Source organism: Lampetra fluviatilis, chromosome 28 (genome assembly GCF_964198595.1).
Source record: "Lampetra fluviatilis chromosome 28, kcLamFluv1.1, whole genome shotgun sequence".
Lineage (NCBI taxonomy): Eukaryota > Metazoa > Chordata > Hyperoartia > Petromyzontiformes > Petromyzontidae > Lampetra > Lampetra fluviatilis.
Window position 1 is genome coordinate 1005790 of NC_136302.1, and position 17792 is coordinate 1023581.

A 17792-nucleotide genomic window follows, 5' to 3' on the forward strand; every position below is an offset into this window, starting at 1 on the left:
GCTACATGGATCATCCTGCGTAGTAAATCTAAATAAATAAGTCAAAACCACGCTGTGATCTGGTTAATCTGTGGCCAGGTCGCTTCTGAAAAAGAGAGCTATATAGCTCCGTGGGCCTTACCTGGTCAACAACCAAACATTGTCTACTGTATCGCTGAATCCCGTTGTGATCTGGCTGACTGCGCTGTGTGAGCGCCCCAGGAGACTTCTCCCCGTGGTGGTGGTGGTGAAGGCGGAGGCGGCGTCACGGCAGTGCATCGCGGCTGGGAGGGAGACCGCGAGCGAGGGGAGGGAGAGAGCGAGGGGGGCGAGGGGAGGGAGAGGGGGGCGAGGGGGGCGAGGGGAGAGAGAGCGAGGAGAGGGAGAGAGCGAGGGGGGCGAGGGGAGGGAGAGGGGGGCGAGGGGGGCGAGGGGAGAGAGAGCGAGGGGAGAGAGAGCGAGGGGAGGGAGGGGGCGAGGGGGGAAGGGGCAAGGGGAGGGGGCGAGGGGGGCAAGGGGAGGGGGCGAGGGGATGGGGAGAGACCCGAGGGGAGCTCTCTGGCGGATGGGGGAGTGGCCGGACGTGGCTGCCTGTGCGAGTGGTGTGGGTGGCGGGGAGAGGCGGCGTCTTTGTGAGCCGAGGCAAGTCCAGAGCAGACGGCACACGGCATCAATAAATCAGTGCGGAGAGAGAGGAGAGTGGGGCGAGTCGTAGCAGAGTGGAGTAGGCGACAGAGGTGCAGTGGGTAGAGTTCGGGGTGAAGTCGGATAGCGAGGACGAGAGTGATCGTGAGCGCTAAGAGTGAGGAATAGATTGGGATATCGAGTAGGAGGCTGAGAGGAAGAGCAGTAGGAGGACCGTAGGAGCTGCAGGCAGCTGGGAGGTTTGGGCAGCAGCTGTGAGAGCAGGGGCTGGGGCGAGGCGTTTCCTGCTGTACCCCCAAGTGCAGCTGCTGCTGTGTGGGAGCGGATCCCGTCCCTCGAGTTACAGAGCGGACGGCTCCGTGGAAGCGAGGAGACCACGAACACAGCCCAGGTGAGCACGGACACGGAGACACAGATACACGGGTAGACACAGAGACACGGGGAGACACAGAGACATGGGGAGACACGGAGAGACATGGGGAGACACGGAGAGACACGGGGAGACACGGGGAGACACAGAGACACGGGGAGACACAGAGACACGGGGAAACACAGAGACACGGGGAGACGCGGGGAGACACGGGGAGACACAGAGACACGAGGAGACACAGAGGCACGGGGAGACACAGAGACACGGGGATACACAGAGACACGGAGAGACACAGAGACACGGGGAGACACAGAGACACGGGGAGACACAGAGACACGGGGAGACGCGGGGAGACACGGGGAGACGCGGGGAGACACGGGGGGACACGGGGATACACAGAGACACGGGGAGACACGGGGAGACGCGGGGAGACAGGGAGACACGGGGAGACACAGGGAGACACAGGGAGACAGAGACACGGGGAGACACGGGGAGACACAGAGACACGGGGAGACACAGAGACACGGGGAGACACAGAGGCACCAAGAGTGACGGGGATGAAAAACGCGAGACGGGGTCGGAAGGGCGCGCACAGGGACGACGGGGACCCTGCCACGCGCTCCGTGTGCCAGGCCACCTGTGTGATAGGAGTTGTCACGTGCACTGTGTGTGTGTCACGTAGGCTGTGTGTGTGTCACGTAATCTGTGTGTGTCACGTAAACTGTGTGCTTACGTCACGGAATCTGGCATTGAATTTGAAGGTGTGCCGTCGCCGCCACCGTGTTTGTGGGAGTTGCCCGGTTCTCTTGAGGGGCAGATCTCTGTGAGTCTCTTGAGGGTGGATCTCTGTGGGTCTCTTGAGGGTGGATCTCTGTGGGTCTCTTGAGGGTGGATCTCTGTGGGTCTCTTGAGGGTGGATCTGTGAGTCTCTTGAGGGTGGATCTCTGTGGGTCTCTTGAGGGTGGATCTCTGTGGGTCTCTTGAGGGTGGATCTCTGTGGGTCTCTTGAGGGTGGATCTCTGTGAGTCTCTTCAGGGTGGATCTCTGTGAGTCTCTTCAGGGTGGATCTCTGTGGGTCTCTTGAGGGTGGATCTCTGTGGGTCTCTTGAGGGTGGATCTCTGTGGGTCTCTTGAGGGTGGATCTCTGTGAGTCTCTTCAGGGTGGATCTCTGTGAGTCTCTTGAGGGTGGATCTCTGTGGGTCTATTGAGGGTGGATCTCTGTGGGTCTCTTGAGGGTGGATCTCTGTGGGTCTCTTGAGGGTGGATCTCTGTGGGTCTCTTGAGGGTGGATCTCTGTTGGTCTCTTCAGGGTGGATCTCTGTGAGTCTCTTGAGGGTGGATCTCTGTGGGTCTATTGAGGGTGGATCTCTGTGGGTCTCTTGAGGGTGGATCTGTGAGTCTCTTGAGGGTGGATCTCTGTGGGTCTCTTGAGGGTGGATCTCTGTGGGTCTCTTGAGGGTGGATCTCTGTGGGTCTCTTGAGGGTGGATCTCTGTGAGTCTCTTCAGGGTGGATCTCTGTGAGTCTCTTGAGGGTGGATCTCTGTGGGTCTCTTGAGGGTGGATCTCTGTGGGTCTCTTGAGGGTGGATCTCTGTGGGTCTCTTGAGGGTGGATCTCTGTGAGTCTCTTCAGGGTGGATCTCTGTGAGTCTCTTGAGGGTGGATCTCTGTGGGTCTATTGAGGGTGGATCTCTGTGGGTCTCTTGAGGGTGGATCTCTGTGGGTCTCTTGAGGGTGGATCTCTGTGGGTCTCTTGATGGTGGATCTCTGTGGGTCTCTTGAGGGTGGATCTCTGTGGGTCTCTTGAGGGTGGATCTCTGTGGGTCTCTTGAGGGTGGATCTCTGTGGGTCTCTTGATGGTGGATCTCTGTGGGTCTCTTGAGGGTGGATCTCTGTGAATCTCTTGAGGGTGGATCTCTGTGGGTCTCTTGAGTGTGGATCTCTGTGGGTCTCTTGAGGGTGGATCGCTGTGGGTCTCTTGAGGGTGGATCTGTGAGTCTCTTGAGGGTGGATCTCTGTGGGTCTCTTGAGGGTGGATCTCTGTGGGTCTCTTGAAGGTGGATCTTTGTGAGTCTCTTCAGGGTGGATCTCTGTGAGTCTCTTGAGGGTGGATCTCTGTGGGTCTCTTGAGGGTGGATCTCTGTGGGTCTCTTGAGGGTGGATCTCTGTGGGTCTCTTCAGGGTGGATCTCTGTGAGTCTCTTGAGGGTGGATCTTTGTGAGTCTCTTGAGGGTGGATCTCTGTGAGTCTCTTGAGGGTGGATCTCTGTGGGTCTCTTGAGGGTAGATCTCTGTGGGTCTCTTGAGGGTGGATCTCTGTGAGTCTCTTGAGGGTGGATCTCTGTGAGTCTCTTGAGGGTGGATCTCTGCGGGTCTCTTGAGGGTGGATCTCTGTGGGTCTCTTGAGGGTGGATCTCTGTGAGTCTCTTGAGGGTGGATCTCTGTGGGTCTCTTGAGGGTGGATCTCTGTGGGTCTCTTGAGGGTGGATCTCTGTGAGTCTCTTGAGGGTGGATCTTTGAGTCTCTTGAGGGTGGATATCTGTGGGTTTCTTGAGGGTGGATCTCTGTGAGTCTCTTGAGGGTGGATCTCTGTGAGTCTCTTGAGGGTGGATCTGTGAGTCTCTTGAGGGTGGATCTCTGTGGGTCTCTTGAGGGTGGATCTCTGTGAGTCTCTTGAGGGTGGATCTCTGTGAGTCTCTTGAGGGTGGATCTATGTGGGTCTCTTCAGGGTGGATCTCTGTGAGTCTCTTGAGGGTGGATCTCTGTGGGTCTCTTGAGGGTGGATCTCTGTGGGTCTCTTGAGGGTGGATCTCTGTGAGTCTCTTGAGGGTGGATATCTGTGGGTCTCTTCAGGGTGGATCTCTGTGGGTCTCTTGGGGGTGGATCTCTGTGGGTCTCTTGAGGGTGGATCTCTGTGGGTCTCTTGAGGGTGGATCTCTGTGGGTCTCTTGAGGGTGGATCTCAGTGAGTCTCTTGAGGGTGGATCTCTGTGAGTCTCTTCAGGGTGGATATCTGTGGGTCTCTTGAGGGTGGATCTCTGTGAGTCTCTTGAGGGTGGATCTCTGTGGGTCTCTTGAGGGTGGATCTCTGTGGGTCTCTTCAGGGTGGATATCTGTGGATCTCTTGAGGGTGGATCTCTGTGGGTCTCTTGAGGGTGGATCTCTGTGGGTCTCTTGAGGGTGGATCTATGTGGGTCTCTTGAGGGTGGATCTCTGTGGATCTCTTGAGGGTGGATCTCTGTGGGTCTCTTGAGGGTGGATCTCTGTGGGTCTCTTCAGGGTTGATATCTGTGGGTCTCTTGAAGGTGGATCTCTGTGAGTCTCTTGAGGGTGGATCTCTGTGGGTCTCTTGAGGGTGGATCTCTGTGGGTCTCTTGAGGGTGGATCTCTGTGAGTCTCTTGAGGGTGGATCTCTGTGAGTCTCTTGAGGGTGGATCTATGTGGGTCTCTTCAGGGTGGATCTCTGTGAGTCTCTTGAGGGTGGATCTCTGTGGGTCTCTTGAGGGTGGATCTCTGTGGGTCTCTTGAGGGTGGATCTCTGTGGGTCTCTTGAGGGTGGATCTCTGTGGGTCTCTTGAGGGTGGATCTCTGTGGGTCTCTTCAGGGTGATTCTCTGTAGGTCTCTTTAGGGTGGATCTCTGTGGGTCTCTTCAGGGTGGATCTCTATGAGTCTCTTGAGGGTGGATCTCTGTGAGTCTCTTGAGGGTGGATCTCTGTGGGTCTTTTGAGGGTGGATCTCTGTGGGTCTCTTGAGGGTGGATCTCTGTGGGTCTCTTGAGGGTGGATCTCTGTGAGTCTCTTGAGGGTGGATATCTGTGGGTCTCTTGAGGGTGGATCTCTGTGGATCTCTTGAGGGTGGATCTCTGTGGGTCTCTTGAGGGTGGATCTCTGTGGGTCTCTTCAGGGTGGATATATGTGGGTCTCTTGAAGGTGGATCTCTGCGAGTCTCTTGAGGGTGGATCTCTGTGGGTCTCTTGAGGGTGGATCTCTGTGGATCTCTTGAGGGTGGATCTCTGTGGGTCTCTTGAGGGTGGATCTGTGAGTCTCTTGAGGGTGGATCTCTGTGGGTCTCTTGAGGGTGGATCTCTGTGAGTCTCTTCAGGGTGGATCTCTGTGGGTCTCTTGAGGGTGGATCTCTGTGGGTCTCTTGAGGGTGGATCTCTGTGGGTCTCTTGAGGGTGGATCTCTGTGGGTCTCTTGAGGGTGGATCTCTGTGGGTCTCTTCAGGGTGGATCTCTGTAGGTCTCTTCAGGGTGCATCTCTGTGGGTCTCTTCAGGGTGGATCTCTGTGAGTCTCTTGAGGGTGGATCTCTGTGGGTCTCTTGAGGGTGGATCTATGTGGGTCTTTTGAGGGTGGATCTCTGTGGGTCTCTTGAGGGTGGATCTCTGTGAGTCTCTTGAGGGTGGATCTCTGTGAGTCTCTTGAGGGTGGATCTCTGTGGGTCTTTTGAGGATGGATCTCTGTGGGTCTCTTGAGGGTGGATCTCTGTGGGTCTCTTGAGGGTGGATCTCTGTGAGTCTCTTGAGGGTGGATATCTGTGGGTCTCTTGAGGGTGGATCTCTGTGGATCTCTTGAGGGTGGATCTCTGTGGGTCTCTTGAGGGTGGATCTCTGTGGGTCTCTTCAGGGTGGATATCTGTGGGTCTCTTGAAGGTGGATCTCTGCGAGTCTCTTGAGGGTGGATCTCTGTGGGTCTCTTGAGGGTAGATCTCTGTGGATCTCTTGAGGGTGGATCTCTGTGGGTCTCTTGAGGGTGGATCTCTGTGGGTCTCTTCAGGGTGGATCTCTATGAGTCTCTTGAGGTTGGATCTCTGTGAGTCTCTTGAGGGTGGATCTCTGTGGGTCTTTTGAGGGTGGATCTCTGTGGGTCTCTTGAGGGTGGATCTCTGTGGGTCTCTTGAGGGTGGATTTCTGTGAGTCTCTTCTGGGTGGATATCTGTGGGTCTCTTGAGGGTGGATCTCTGTGGATCTCTTGAGGGTGGATCTCTGTGGGTCTCTTGAGGGTGGATCTCTGTGGGTCTCTTCAGGGTGGATATCTGTGGGTCTCTTGAAGGTGGATCTCTGCGAGTCTCTTGAGGGTGGATCTCTGTGGGTCTCTTGAGGGTGGATCTCTGTGGATCTCTTGAGGGTGGATCTCTGTGGGTCTCTTGAGGGTGGATCTGTGAGTCTCTTGAGGGTGGATCTCTGTGGGTCTCTTGAGGGTGGATCTCTGTGAGTCTCTTCAGGGTGGATCTCTGTGGGTCTCTTGAGGGTGGATCTCTGTGGGTCTCTTGAGGGTGGATCTCTGTGGGTCTCTTGAGGGTGGATCTCTGTGGGTCTCTTCAGGGTGGATCTCTGTAGGTCTCTTCAGGGTGCATCTCTGTGGGTCTCTTCAGGGTGGATCTCTGTGAGTCTCTTGAGGGTGGATCTCTGTGGGTCTCTTGAGGGTGGATCTATGTGGGTCTTTTGAGGGTGGATCTCTGTGGGTCTCTTGAGGGTGGATCTCTGTGAGTCTCTTGAGGGTGGATCTCTGTGAGTCTCTTGAGGGTGGATCTCTGTGGGTCTTTTGAGGATGGATCTCTGTGGGTCTCTTGAGGGTGGATCTCTGTGGGTCTCTTGAGGGTGGATCTCTGTGAGTCTCTTGAGGGTGGATATCTGTGGGTCTCTTGAGGGTGGATCTCTGTGGATCTCTTGAGGGTGGATCTCTGTGGGTCTCTTGAGGGTGGATCTCTGTGGGTCTCTTCAGGGTGGATATCTGTGGGTCTCTTGAAGGTGGATCTCTGCGAGTCTCTTGAGGGTGGATCTCTGTGGGTCTCTTGAGGGTAGATCTCTGTGGATCTCTTGAGGGTGGATCTCTGTGGGTCTCTTGAGGGTGGATCTCTGTGGGTCTCTTCAGGGTAGATCTCTGTGGATCTCTTGAGGTTGGATCTCTGTGAGTCTCTTGAGGGTGGATCTCTGTGGGTCTCTTGAGGGTGGATTTCTGTGAGTCTCTTCTGGGTGGATATCTGTGGGTCTCTTGAGGGTGGATCTCTGTGGATCTCTTGAGGGTGGATCTCTGTGGGTCTCTTGAGGGTGGATCTCTGTGGGTCTCTTCAGGGTGGATATCTGTGGGTCTCTTGAAGGTGGATCTCTGCGAGTCTCTTGAGGGTGGATCTCTGTGGGTCTCTTGAGGGTGGATCTCTGTGGATCTCTTGAGGGTGGATCTCTGTGGGTCTCTTGAGGGTGGATCTGTGAGTCTCTTGAGGGTGGATCTCTGTGGGTCTCTTGAGGGTGGATCTCTGTGAGTCTCTTCAGGGTGGATCTCTGTGGGTCTCTTGAGGGTGGATCTCTGTGGGTCTCTTGAGGGTGGATCTCTGTGGGTCTCTTGAGGGTGGATCTCTGTGGGTCTCTTGAGGGTGGATCTCTGTGGGTCTCTTCAGGGTGGATCTCTGTAGGTCTCTTCAGGGTGGATCTCTGTGGGTCTCTTCAGGGTGGATCTCTGTGAGTCTCTTGAGGGTGGATCTCTGTGGGTCTCTTGAGGGTGGATCTATGTGGGTCTTTTGAGGGTGGATCTCTGTGGGTCTCTTGAGGGTGGATCTCTGTGAGTCTCTTGAGGGTGGATCTCTGTGAGTCTCTTGAGGGTGGATCTCTGTGGGTCTTTTGAGGATGGATCTCTGTGGGTCTCTTGAGGGTGGATCTCTGTGGGTCTCTTGAGGGTGGATCTCTGTGAGTCTCTTGAGGGTGGATATCTGTGGGTCTCTTGAGGGTGGATCTCTGTGGATCTCTTGAGGGTGGATCTCTGTGGGTCTCTTGAGGGTGGATCTCTGTGGGTCTCTTCAGGGTGGATATCTGTGGGTCTCTTGAAGGTGGATCTCTGCGAGTCTCTTGAGGGTGGATCTCTGTGGGTCTCTTGAGGGTAGATCTCTGTGGATCTCTTGAGGGTGGATCTCTGTGGGTCTCTTGAGGGTGGATCTCTGTGGGTCTCTTCAGGGTGGATCTCTGTAGGTCTCTTCAGGGTGGATCTCTGTGGGTCTCTTGAGGGTGGATCTCTGTGGGTCTCTTCAGGGTGGATCTCTGTAGGTCTCTTCAGGGTGGATCTCTGTGGGTCTCTTCAGGGTGGATCTCTGTGAGTCTCTTGAGGGTGGATCTCTGTGGGTCTCTTGAGGGTGGATCTATGTGGGTCTTTTGAGGGTGGATCTCTGTGGGTCTCTTGAGGGTGGATCTCTGTGAGTCTCTTGAGTGTGGATCTCTGTGAGTCTCTTGAGGGTGGATCTCTGTGGGTCTTTTGAGGATGGATCTCTGTGGGTCTCTTGAGGGTGGATCTCTGTGGGTCTCTTGAGGGTGGATCTCTGTGAGTCTCTTGAGGGTGGATATCTGTGGGTCTCTTGAGGGTGGATCTCTGTGGATCTCTTGAGGGTGGATCTCTGTGGGTCTCTTCAGGGTGGATCTCTGTGGGTCTCTTCAGGGTGGATATCTGTGGGTCTCTTGAAGGTGGATCTCTGCGAGTCTCTTGAGGGTGGATCTCTGTGGGTCTCTTGAGGGTAGATCTCTGTGGATCTCTTGAGGGTGGATCTCTGTGGGTCTCTTGAGGGTGGATCTCTGTGGGTCTCTTCAGGGTGGATCTCTGTAGGTCTCTTCAGGGTGGATCTCTGTGGGTCTCTTCAGGGTGGATCTCTGTGGGTCTCTTGAGGGTGGATCTCTGTGGGTCTCTTGAGGGTGGATCTATGTGGGTCTTTTGAGGGTGGATCTCTGTGGGTCTCTTGAGGGTGGATCTCTGTGGGTCTCTTGAGGGTGGATCTCTGTGGGTCTCTTCAGGGTGGATATCTGTGGGTCTCTTGAAGGTGGATCTCTGCGAGTCTCTTGAGGGTGGATCTCTGTGGGTCTCTTGAGGGTAGATCTCTGTGGATCTCTTGAGGGTGGATCTATGTGGGTCTCTTCAGGGTGGATCTCTGTGAGTCTCTTGAGGGTGGATCTCTGTGGGTCTCTTGAGGGTGGATCTCTGTGGGTCTCTTGAGGGTGGATCTCTGTGAGTCTCTTGAGGGTGGATATCTGTGGGTCTCTTCAGGGTGGATCTCTGTGGGTCTCTTGGGGGTGGATCTCTGTGGGTCTCTTGAGGGTGGATCTCTGTGGGTCTCTTGAGGGTGGATCTCTGTGGGTCTCTTGAGGGTGGATCTCTGTGGGTCTCTTGAGGGTGGATCTCTGTGAGTCTCTTGAGGGTGGATCTCTGTGAGTCTCTTCAGGGTGGATCTCTGGGTCTCTTGAGGGTGGATCTCTGTGGGTCTCTTGAGGGTGGATCTCTGTGGATCTCTTGAGGGTGGATCTCTGTGGGTCTCTTGAGGGTGGATCTCTGTGGGTCTCTTCAGGGTTGATATCTGTGGGTCTCTTGAAGGTGGATCTCTGTGAGTCTCTTGAGGGTGGATCTCTGTGGGTCTCTTGAGGGTGGATCTCTGTGGGTCTCTTGAGGGTGGATCTCTGTGAGTCTCTTGAGGGTGGATCTCTGTGAGTCTCTTGAGGGTGGATCTATGTGGATCTCTTCAGGGTGGATCTCTGTGAGTCTCTTGAGGGTGGATCTCTGTGGGTCTCTTGAGGGTGGATCTCTGTGGGTCTCTTGAGGGTGGATCTCTGTGGGTCTCTTGAGGGTGGATCTCTGTGGGTCTCTTGAGGGTGGATCTCTGTGGGTCTCTTGAGGGTGGATCTCTGTGGGTCTCTTCAGGGTGGATATCTGTGTGTCTCTTGAAGGTGGATCTCTGCGAGTCTCTTGAGGGTGGATCTCTGTGGGTCTCTTGAGGGTAGATCTCTGTGGATCACTTGAGGGTGGATCTCTGTGGGTCTCTTCAGGGTGGATCTCTGTGGGTCTCTTGAGGGTGGATCTCTGTGGGTCTCTTGAGGGTGGATCTCTGTGGGTCTCTTCAGGGTGGATATCTGTGCGTCTCTTGAAGGTGGATCTCTGCGAGTCTCTTGAGGGTGGATCTCTGTGAGTCTCTTCAGGGTGGATCTCTGTGGGTCTCTCGAGGGTGGATATCTGTGGGTCTCTTCAGGGTGGATCTCTGTGGGTCTCTTGGGGGTGGATCTCTGTGGGTCTCTTGAGGGTGGATCTCTGTGGGTCTCTTGAGGGTGGATCTCTGTGGGTCTCTTGAGGGTGGATCTCTGTGGGTCTCTTGAGGGTGGATCTCTGTGAGTCTCTTGAGGGTGGATCTCTGTGAGTCTCTTCAGGGTGGATCTCTGTGGGTCTCTTGAGGGTGGATCTCCGTGAGTCTCTTGAGGGTGGATCTCTGTGGGTCTCTTGAGGGTGGATCTCTGTGGGTCTCTTCAGGGTGGATATCTGTGGATCTCTTGAGGGTGGATCTCTGTGGGTCTCTTGAGGGTGCATCTCTGTGGGTCTCTTGAGGGTGGATCTCTGTGGGTCTCTTGAGGGTGGATCTCTGTGGATCTTTTGAGGGTGGATCTCTGTGGGTCTCTTGAGGGTGGATCTCTGTGGGTCTCTTGAGGGTGGATCTCTGTGGGTCTCTTGAGGGTGGATCTCTGTGGGTCTCTTGAGGGTGGATCTCTGTGGGTCTCTTGAGGGTGGATCTCTGTGGGTCTCTTCAGGGTGGATATCTGTGGGTCTCTTGAAGGTGGATCTCTGCGAGTCTCTTGAGGTTGGATCTCTGTGGGTCTCTTGCGGGTAGATCTCTGTGGATCTCTTGAGGGTGGATCTCTGTGGGTCTCTTGAGGGTGGATCTCTGTGAGTCTCTTGAGGGTGGATCTCTGTGAGTCTCTTGAGGGTGGATCTATGTGGGTCTCTTCAGGGTGGATCTCTGTGAGTCTCTTGAGGGTGGATCTCTGTGGGTCTCTTGAGGGTGGATCTCTGTGGGTCTCTTCAGGGTGGATCTCTGTGAGTCTCTTGAGGGTGGATATCTGTGGGTCTCTTCAGGGTGGATCTCTGTGGGTCTCTTGGGGGTGGATCTCTGTGGGTCTCTTGAGGGTGGATCTCTGTGGGTCTCTTGAGGGTGGATCTCTGTGGGTCTCTTGAGGGTGGATCTCTGTGGGTCTCTTGAGGGTGGATCTCTGTGAGTCTCTTGAGGGTGGATCTCTGTGAGTCTCTTCAGGGTGGATCTCTGTGGGTCTCTTGAGGGTGGATCTCTGTGGGTCTCTTGAGGGTGGATCTCTGTGGGTCTCTTGAGGGTGGATCTCTGTGGGTCTCTTGAGGGTGGATCTCTGTGGGTCTCTTGAGGGTGGATCTCTGTGGGTCTCTTGAGGGTGGATCTCTGTGAGTCTCTTGAGGGTGGATCTCTGTGAGTCTATTCAGGGTGGATCTCTGTGGGTCTCTTGGGGGTGGATCTCTGTGGGTCTCTTGAGGGTTGATCTCTGTGGGTCTCTTGAGGGTGGATCTCTGTGGGTCTCTTGAGGGTGGATCTCTGTGGGTCTCTTGAGGGTGGATCTCCGTGAGTCTCTTGAGGGTGGATCTCTGTGGGTCTCTTGAGGTTGGATCTCTGTGGGTCTCTTCAGGGTGGATATCTGTGGATCTCTTGAGGGTGGATCTCTGTGGGTCTCTTGAGAGTGCATCTCTGTGGGTCTCTTGAGGGTGGATCTCTGTGGATCTTTTGAGGGTGGATCTCTGTGGGTCTCTTGAGGGTGGATCTCTGTGGGTCTCTTCAGGGTTGATATCTGTGGGTCTCTTGAAGGTGGATCTCTGTGAGTCTCTTGAGGGTGGATCTCTGTGGGTCTCTTGAGGGTGGATCTCTGTGGGTCTCTTGAGGGTGGATCTCTGTGAGTCTCTTGAGGGTGGATCTCTGTGAGTCTCTTGAGGGTGGATCTATGTGAGTCTCTTCAGGGTGGATCTCTGTGAGTCTCTTGAGGGTGGATCTCTGTGGGTCTCTTGAGGGTGGATCTCTGTGGGTCTCTTGAGGGTGGATCTCTGTGGGTCTCTTGAGGGTGGATCTCTGTGGGTCTCTTGAGGGTGGATCTCTGTGGGTCTCTTGAGGGTGGATCTCTGTGGGTCTCTTGAGGGTGGATCTCTGTGGGTCTCTTCAGGGTGGATATCTGTGGGTCTCTTGAAGGTGGATCTCTGCGAGTCTCTTGAGGTTGGATCTCTGTGGGTCTCTTGCGGGTAGATCTCTGTGGATCTCTTGAGGGTGGATCTCTGTGGGTCTCTTGAGGGTGGATCTCTGTGAGTCTCTTGAGGGTGGATCTCTGTGAGTCTCTTGAGGGTGGATCTATGTGGGTCTCTTCAGGGTGGATCTCTGTGAGTCTCTTGAGGGTGGATCTCTGTTGGTCTCTTGAGGGTGGATCTCTGTGGGTCTCTTGAGGGTGGATCTCTGTGAGTCTCTTGAGGGTGGATATCTGTGGGTCTCTTCAGGGTGGATCTCTTTGGGTCTCTTGGGGGTGGATCTCTGTGGGTCTCTTGAGGGTGGATCTCTGTGGGTCTCTTGAGGGTGGATCTCTGTGGGTCTCTTGAGGGTGGATCTCTGTGGGTCTCTTGAGGTTGGATCTCTGTGAGTCTCTTCAGGGTGGATCTCTGTGGGTCTCTTGAGGGTGGATCTCTGTGAGTCTCTTGAGGGTGGATCTCTGTGGGTCTCTTGAGGGTGGATCTCTGTGGGTCTCTTCAGGGTGGATATCTGTGGATCTCTTGAGGGTGGATCTCTGTGAGTCTCTTGAGGGTGGATCTCTGTGAGTCTCTTCAGGGTGGATCTCTGTGGGTCTCTTGAGGGTGGATCTCTGTGAGTCTCTTGAGGGTGGATCTCTGTGGGTCTCTTGAGGGTGGATCTCTGTGGGTCTCTTCAGGGTGGATATCTGTGGATCTCTTGAGGGTGGATCTCTGTGGGTCTCTTGAGGGTGGATCTCTGTGGGTCTCTTGAGGGTGGATCTCTGTGGGTCTCTTGAGGGTGGATCTCTGTGGATCTCTTGAGGGTGGATCTCTGTGGTCTCTTGAGGGTGGATCTCTGTGGGTCTCTTCAGGGTTGATATCTGTGGGTCTCTTGAAGGTGGATCTCTGTGAGTCTCTTGAGGGTGGATCTCTGTGGGTCTCTTGAGGGTGGATCTCTGTGGGTCTCTTGAGGGTGGATCTCTGTGAGTCTCTTGAGGGTGGATCTCTGTGAGTCTCTTGAGGGTGGATCTATGTGGGTCTCTTCAGGGTGGATCTCTGTGAGTCTTTCGAGGGTGGATCTCTGTGAGTCTCTTGAGGGTGGATCTCTGTGAGTCTCTTGAGGGTGGATCTCTGTGGGTCTCTTGAGGGTGGATCTCTGTGAGTCTCTTGAGGGTGGATCTCTGTGGGTCTTTTGAGGGTGGATCTCTGTGGGTCTCTTGAGGGTGGATCTCTGTGGGTCTCTTCAGGGTGGATATCTGTGGGTCTCTTGAAGGTGGATCTCTGCGAGTCTCTTGAGGGTGGATCTCTGTGAGTCTCTTGAGGGTGGATCTCTGTGGGTCTCTTGAGGGTGGATCTCTGTGGGTCTCTTCAGGGTGGATATCTGTGGATCTCTTGAGGGTGGATCTCTGTGAGTCTCTTGAGGGTGGATCTCTGTGAGTCTCTTCAGGGTGGATCTCTGTGGGTCTCTTGAGGGTGGATCTCTGTGAGTCTCTTGAGGGTGGATCTCTGTGGGTCTCTTGAGGGTGGATCTCTGTGGGTCTCTTCAGGGTGGATATCTGTGGATCTCTTGAGGGTGGATCTCTGTGGGTCTCTTGAGGGTGGATCTCTGTGGGTCTCTTGAGGGTGGATCTCTGTGGGTCTCTTGAGGGTGGATCTCTGTGGGTCTCTTGAGGGTGGATCTCTGTGGATCTCTTGAGGGTGGATCTCTGTGGGTCTCTTGAGGGTGGATCTCTGTGGGTCTCTTCAGGGTTGATATCTGTGGGTCTCTTGAAGGTGGATCTCTGTGAGTCTCTTGAGGGTGGATCTCTGTGGGTCTCTTGAGGGTGGATCTCTGTGGGTCTCTTGAGGGTGGATCTCTGTGAGTCTCTTGAGGGTGGATCTCTGTGAGTCTCTTGAGGGTGGATCTATGTGGGTCTCTTCAGGGTGGATCCCTGTGAGTCTTTCGAGGGTGGATCTCTGTGAGTCTCTTGAGGGTGGATCTCTGTGAGTCTCTTGAGGGTGGATCTCTGTGGGTCTCTTGAGGGTGGATCTCTGTGAGTCTCTTGAGGGTGGATCTCTGTGGGTCTTTTGAGGGTCGATCTCTGTGGGTCTCTTGAGGGTGGATCTCTGTGGGTCTCTTCAGGGTGGATATCTGTGGGTCTCTTGAAGGTGGATCTCTGCGAGTCTCTTGAGGGTGGATCTCTGTGGGTCTCTTGAGGGTGGATCTCTGTGGATCTCTTGAGGGTGGATCTCGGTGGGTCTCTTGAGGGTGGATCTCTGTGAGGCTCTTGAGGGTGGATCTCTGTGAGTCTCTTGAGGGTGGATCTATGTGGGTCTCTTCAGGGTGGATCTCTGTGGGTCTCTTCAGGGTGGATCTCTGTGAGTCTCTTGAGGGTGGATCTCCGTGGGTCTCTTGAGGGTGGATCTCTTGAGTGTGGATCTCTGTGGGTCTCTTGAGGATGGATCTCTGTGGGTCTTTTGAGGGTGGATCTCTGTGAGTCTCTTGAGGGTGGATCTCTGTGAGTCTCTTGAGGGTGGATCTCTGTGGGTCTCTTGAGGGTGGATCTCTGTGGGTCTCTTGAGGGTGGATCTCTGTGAGTCTCTTGAGGGTGGATCTCTGTGGGTCTCTTGAGGGTGGATCTCTGTGAGTCTCTTGAGGGTGGATCTCTGTGAGTCTCTTGAGGGTGGATATCTGTGGGTCTCTTCAGGGTGGATGTCTGTGAGTCTCTTCAGGGTGGATCTCTGTGGGTCTCTTGAGGGTGGATCTCTGTGAGTCTCTTGAGGGTGGATCTCTGTGGGTCTCTTGAGGGTGGATCTCTGTGGGTCTCTTCAGTGTGGATATCTGTGGATCTCTTGAGGGTGGATCTCTGTGGGTCTCTTGAGGGTGGATCTCTGTGGGTCTCTTGAGGGTGGATTTCTGTGGGTCTCTTTAGGGTGGATCTCTGTGGGTCTCTTGAGGGTGGATCTCTGTGGGTCTCTTGAGGGTGTATCTTTGTGGGTCTCTTGAGGGTGGATCTCTGTGGGTCTCTTGAGGGTGGATCTCTGTGGGTCTCTTGAGGGTGGATCTCTGTGGGTCTCTTGAGGGTGGATCTCTGTGAGTCTCTTGAGGGTGGATCTCTGTGGATCTCTTGAGGGTGGATCTCTGTGGGTCTCTTGAATGTGGATCTCTGTGGGTCTCTTGAGGGTGGATCTCTGTGGGTCTCTTGAGGGTGGATCTCTGTGGGTCTCTTGAGGGTGGATCTCTGTGGGTCTCTTGAGGGTGGATCTCTGTGGGTCTCTTGAGGGTGGATCTCTGTGAGTCTCTTCAGGGTGGATCTCTGTGAGTCTCTTCAGGGTGGATCTGTTGGTCTCTTGAGGGTGGATCTCTGTGGGTCTCTTGAGGGTGGGTCTCTGTGGGTCTCTTGAGGGTGGATCTCTCTGGGTCTCTTGAGGGTGGATCTCTGTGGGTCTCTTGAGGGTGGATCTCTGTCGGTCTCTTGAGGGTGGATCTCTGTGGGTCTCTTGAGGGTGGATCTCTGTGGGTCTCTTGAGGGTGGATCTCTGTGGGTCTCTTGAGGGTGGATCTCTGTGGGTCTCTTGAGGGTGGATTTCTGTGGGTCTCTTCAGGGTGCATCTCTGTGGGTCTCTTGAGGGTGGATCTCGGTGGGTCTCTTGAGGGTGGATCTCTGTGGGTCTCTTGAGGGTGGATCTCTGTGGGTCTCTTGAGGGTGGATCTCTGTGGGTCTCTTGAGGGTGGATCTCTGTGGGTCTCTTGAGGGTGGATCTCTGTGAGTCTCTTGAGGGTGGATCTCTGTGGATCTCTTGAGGGTGGATCTCTGTGGGTCTCTTGAATGTGGATCTCTGTGGGTCTCTTGAGGGTGGATCTCTGTGGGTCTCTTGAGGGTGGATCTCTGTGGGTCTCTTGAGGGTGGATCTCTGTGAGTCTCTTGAGGGTGGATCTCTGTGGGTCTCTTGAGGGTGGATCTCTGTGAGTCTCTTCAGGGTGGATCTTTGTGAGTCTCTTCAGGGTGGATCTGTGGGTCTCTTGAGGGTGGATCTCTGTGGGTCTCTTGAGGGTGGATCTCTGTGGGTCTCTTGAGGGTGGATCTCTGTGGGTCTCTTGAGGGTGGATCTCTGTGAGTCTCTTCAGGGTGGATCTCTGTGAGTCTCTTCAGGGTGGATCTGTTGGTCTCTTGAGGGTGGATCTCTGTGGGTCTCTTGAGGGTGGGTCTCTGTGGGTCTCTTGAGGGTGGATCTCTGTGGGTCTCTTGAGGGTGGATCTCTGTGGGTCTCTTGAGGGTGGATCTCTGTCGGTCTCTTGAGGGTGGATCTCTGTGGGTCTCTTGAGGGTGGATCTCTGTGGGTCTCTTGAGGGTGGATCTCTGTGGGTCTCTTGAGGGTGGATCTCTGTGGGTCTCTTGAGGGTGGATTTCTGTGGGTCTCTTCAGGGTGCATCTCTGTGGGTCTCTTGAGGGTGGATCTCGGTGGGTCTCTTGAGGGTGGATCTCTGTGGGTCTCTTGAGGGTGGATCTCTGTGGGTCTCTTGAGGGTGGATCTCTGTGGGTCTCTTGTGGGTGCATCTCTGTGGGTCTCTTGAGGGTGCATCTCTGTGGGTCTCTTGAGGGTGGATCTCTGTGGGTCTCTTGAGGGTGGATTTCTGTGGGTCTCTTGTGGGTGGATTTCTGTGGGTCTCTTGAGGGTGGATTTCTGTGGGTCTCTTCAGGGTGGATCTCTGTGGGTCTGTTGAGGGTGGATCTCTGTGGGTCTCTTGAGGGTGGATCTCTTTGGGTCTGTTGAGGGTGGATCTCTGTGGGTCTCTTGAGCGGTTCCTCGCCTCTCGCCTCAATGCCTCGATCCGACCACTCCACTCCACCCTCCCTCTCTCACGTTGGGCTAGTGCAGCAGCGACCCCCAGTTCGATTCCTGCTCACGGCCAACACCAGCAATGATTCACGGAAACCGCTCCGGGGCCCTCCCCCTAGGTCGACTTAGCCCTCAAATGAGTATCGTGCCCGGTGCGGTGTGTAAACATGAGCACCAGAGAGACAAAGGCGGCCAGGCGTGGTGCTGACCACAGCGCGCGCCCCCGTGGTTTGCCGTCGCGGCCATAAAACAGGAGCTCGCTAACAGCGCCACCAGCCTGTGCAGGCGATACGGGGGGATCTTTGCCTTCGTGGCTCGTGGCTCCGGGCACCACCAGGTGGTCGGAGCCGGCTTCCACAACGTGTCGCCCACATACAGTCTCTGTCGTAGGCGGCGGTTCCACAGCGGCCTCTTAGTTGTGAGGGTCTTTGTCTTGGCGGTGTGTGTGTGTGCTCGTGGGAATTCCGCTGTTGGGGCTGTGTGAAATGGTACAATTGGTTTGATTGTGTTGTGTGTGTGTGCGCTCAATCTGCACCTAGCCTGGCACAAGCACTGGAGTAACATCACCACCACGTACAGTGATGCATGCCAGCGGTTAAATTTGTGTGTGTGCATAGGTGCTCTCTCACAGCACTTGTCCCAACAATCTGTTTAAGGCTATACGGGGGATATGTGTACGCGTTGTGTGTTCGAAGCGTGTGCTCTATACATGCCTTGTTGTGTGTGATTCTGTGTCGTGTGGTCTTTGTGTGTGTGTCGTGGTGTGTGTGATTACGTTGTCGTTCCTTCCCTTGATCCACTCGGCCTCAATCTAGTAGATGGTGCGGTGTCTAAACATCGTCACGAGGGAGACAAAGGCGTGGTGTTGGCTACCCACCATCTCGTGTGCCGTGCCGGCCTTCATAGGTGCTCGCTAACAGCACTTGCCCCAACAGTCCGTTAAGGCTACACGGGGG

The 17792-nt window shown here is 54.9% G+C and overlaps 1 protein-coding gene across 1 annotated transcript in view; it reads left to right on the forward strand.

The window, feature by feature from the left end:
• The first annotated feature begins 552 nt into the window (after nucleotides 1-552).
• The window catches only part of TMEM51 (transmembrane protein 51), a 51976-nt gene continuing 34736 nt past the window's right edge, over nucleotides 553-17792 (forward strand). The window contains exon 1 of the mRNA XM_078869844.1: nucleotides 553-1015. The gene's annotated coding sequence lies outside the window, so the exon portion shown is untranslated. The remainder of the gene's footprint in view (nucleotides 1016-17792) is intronic.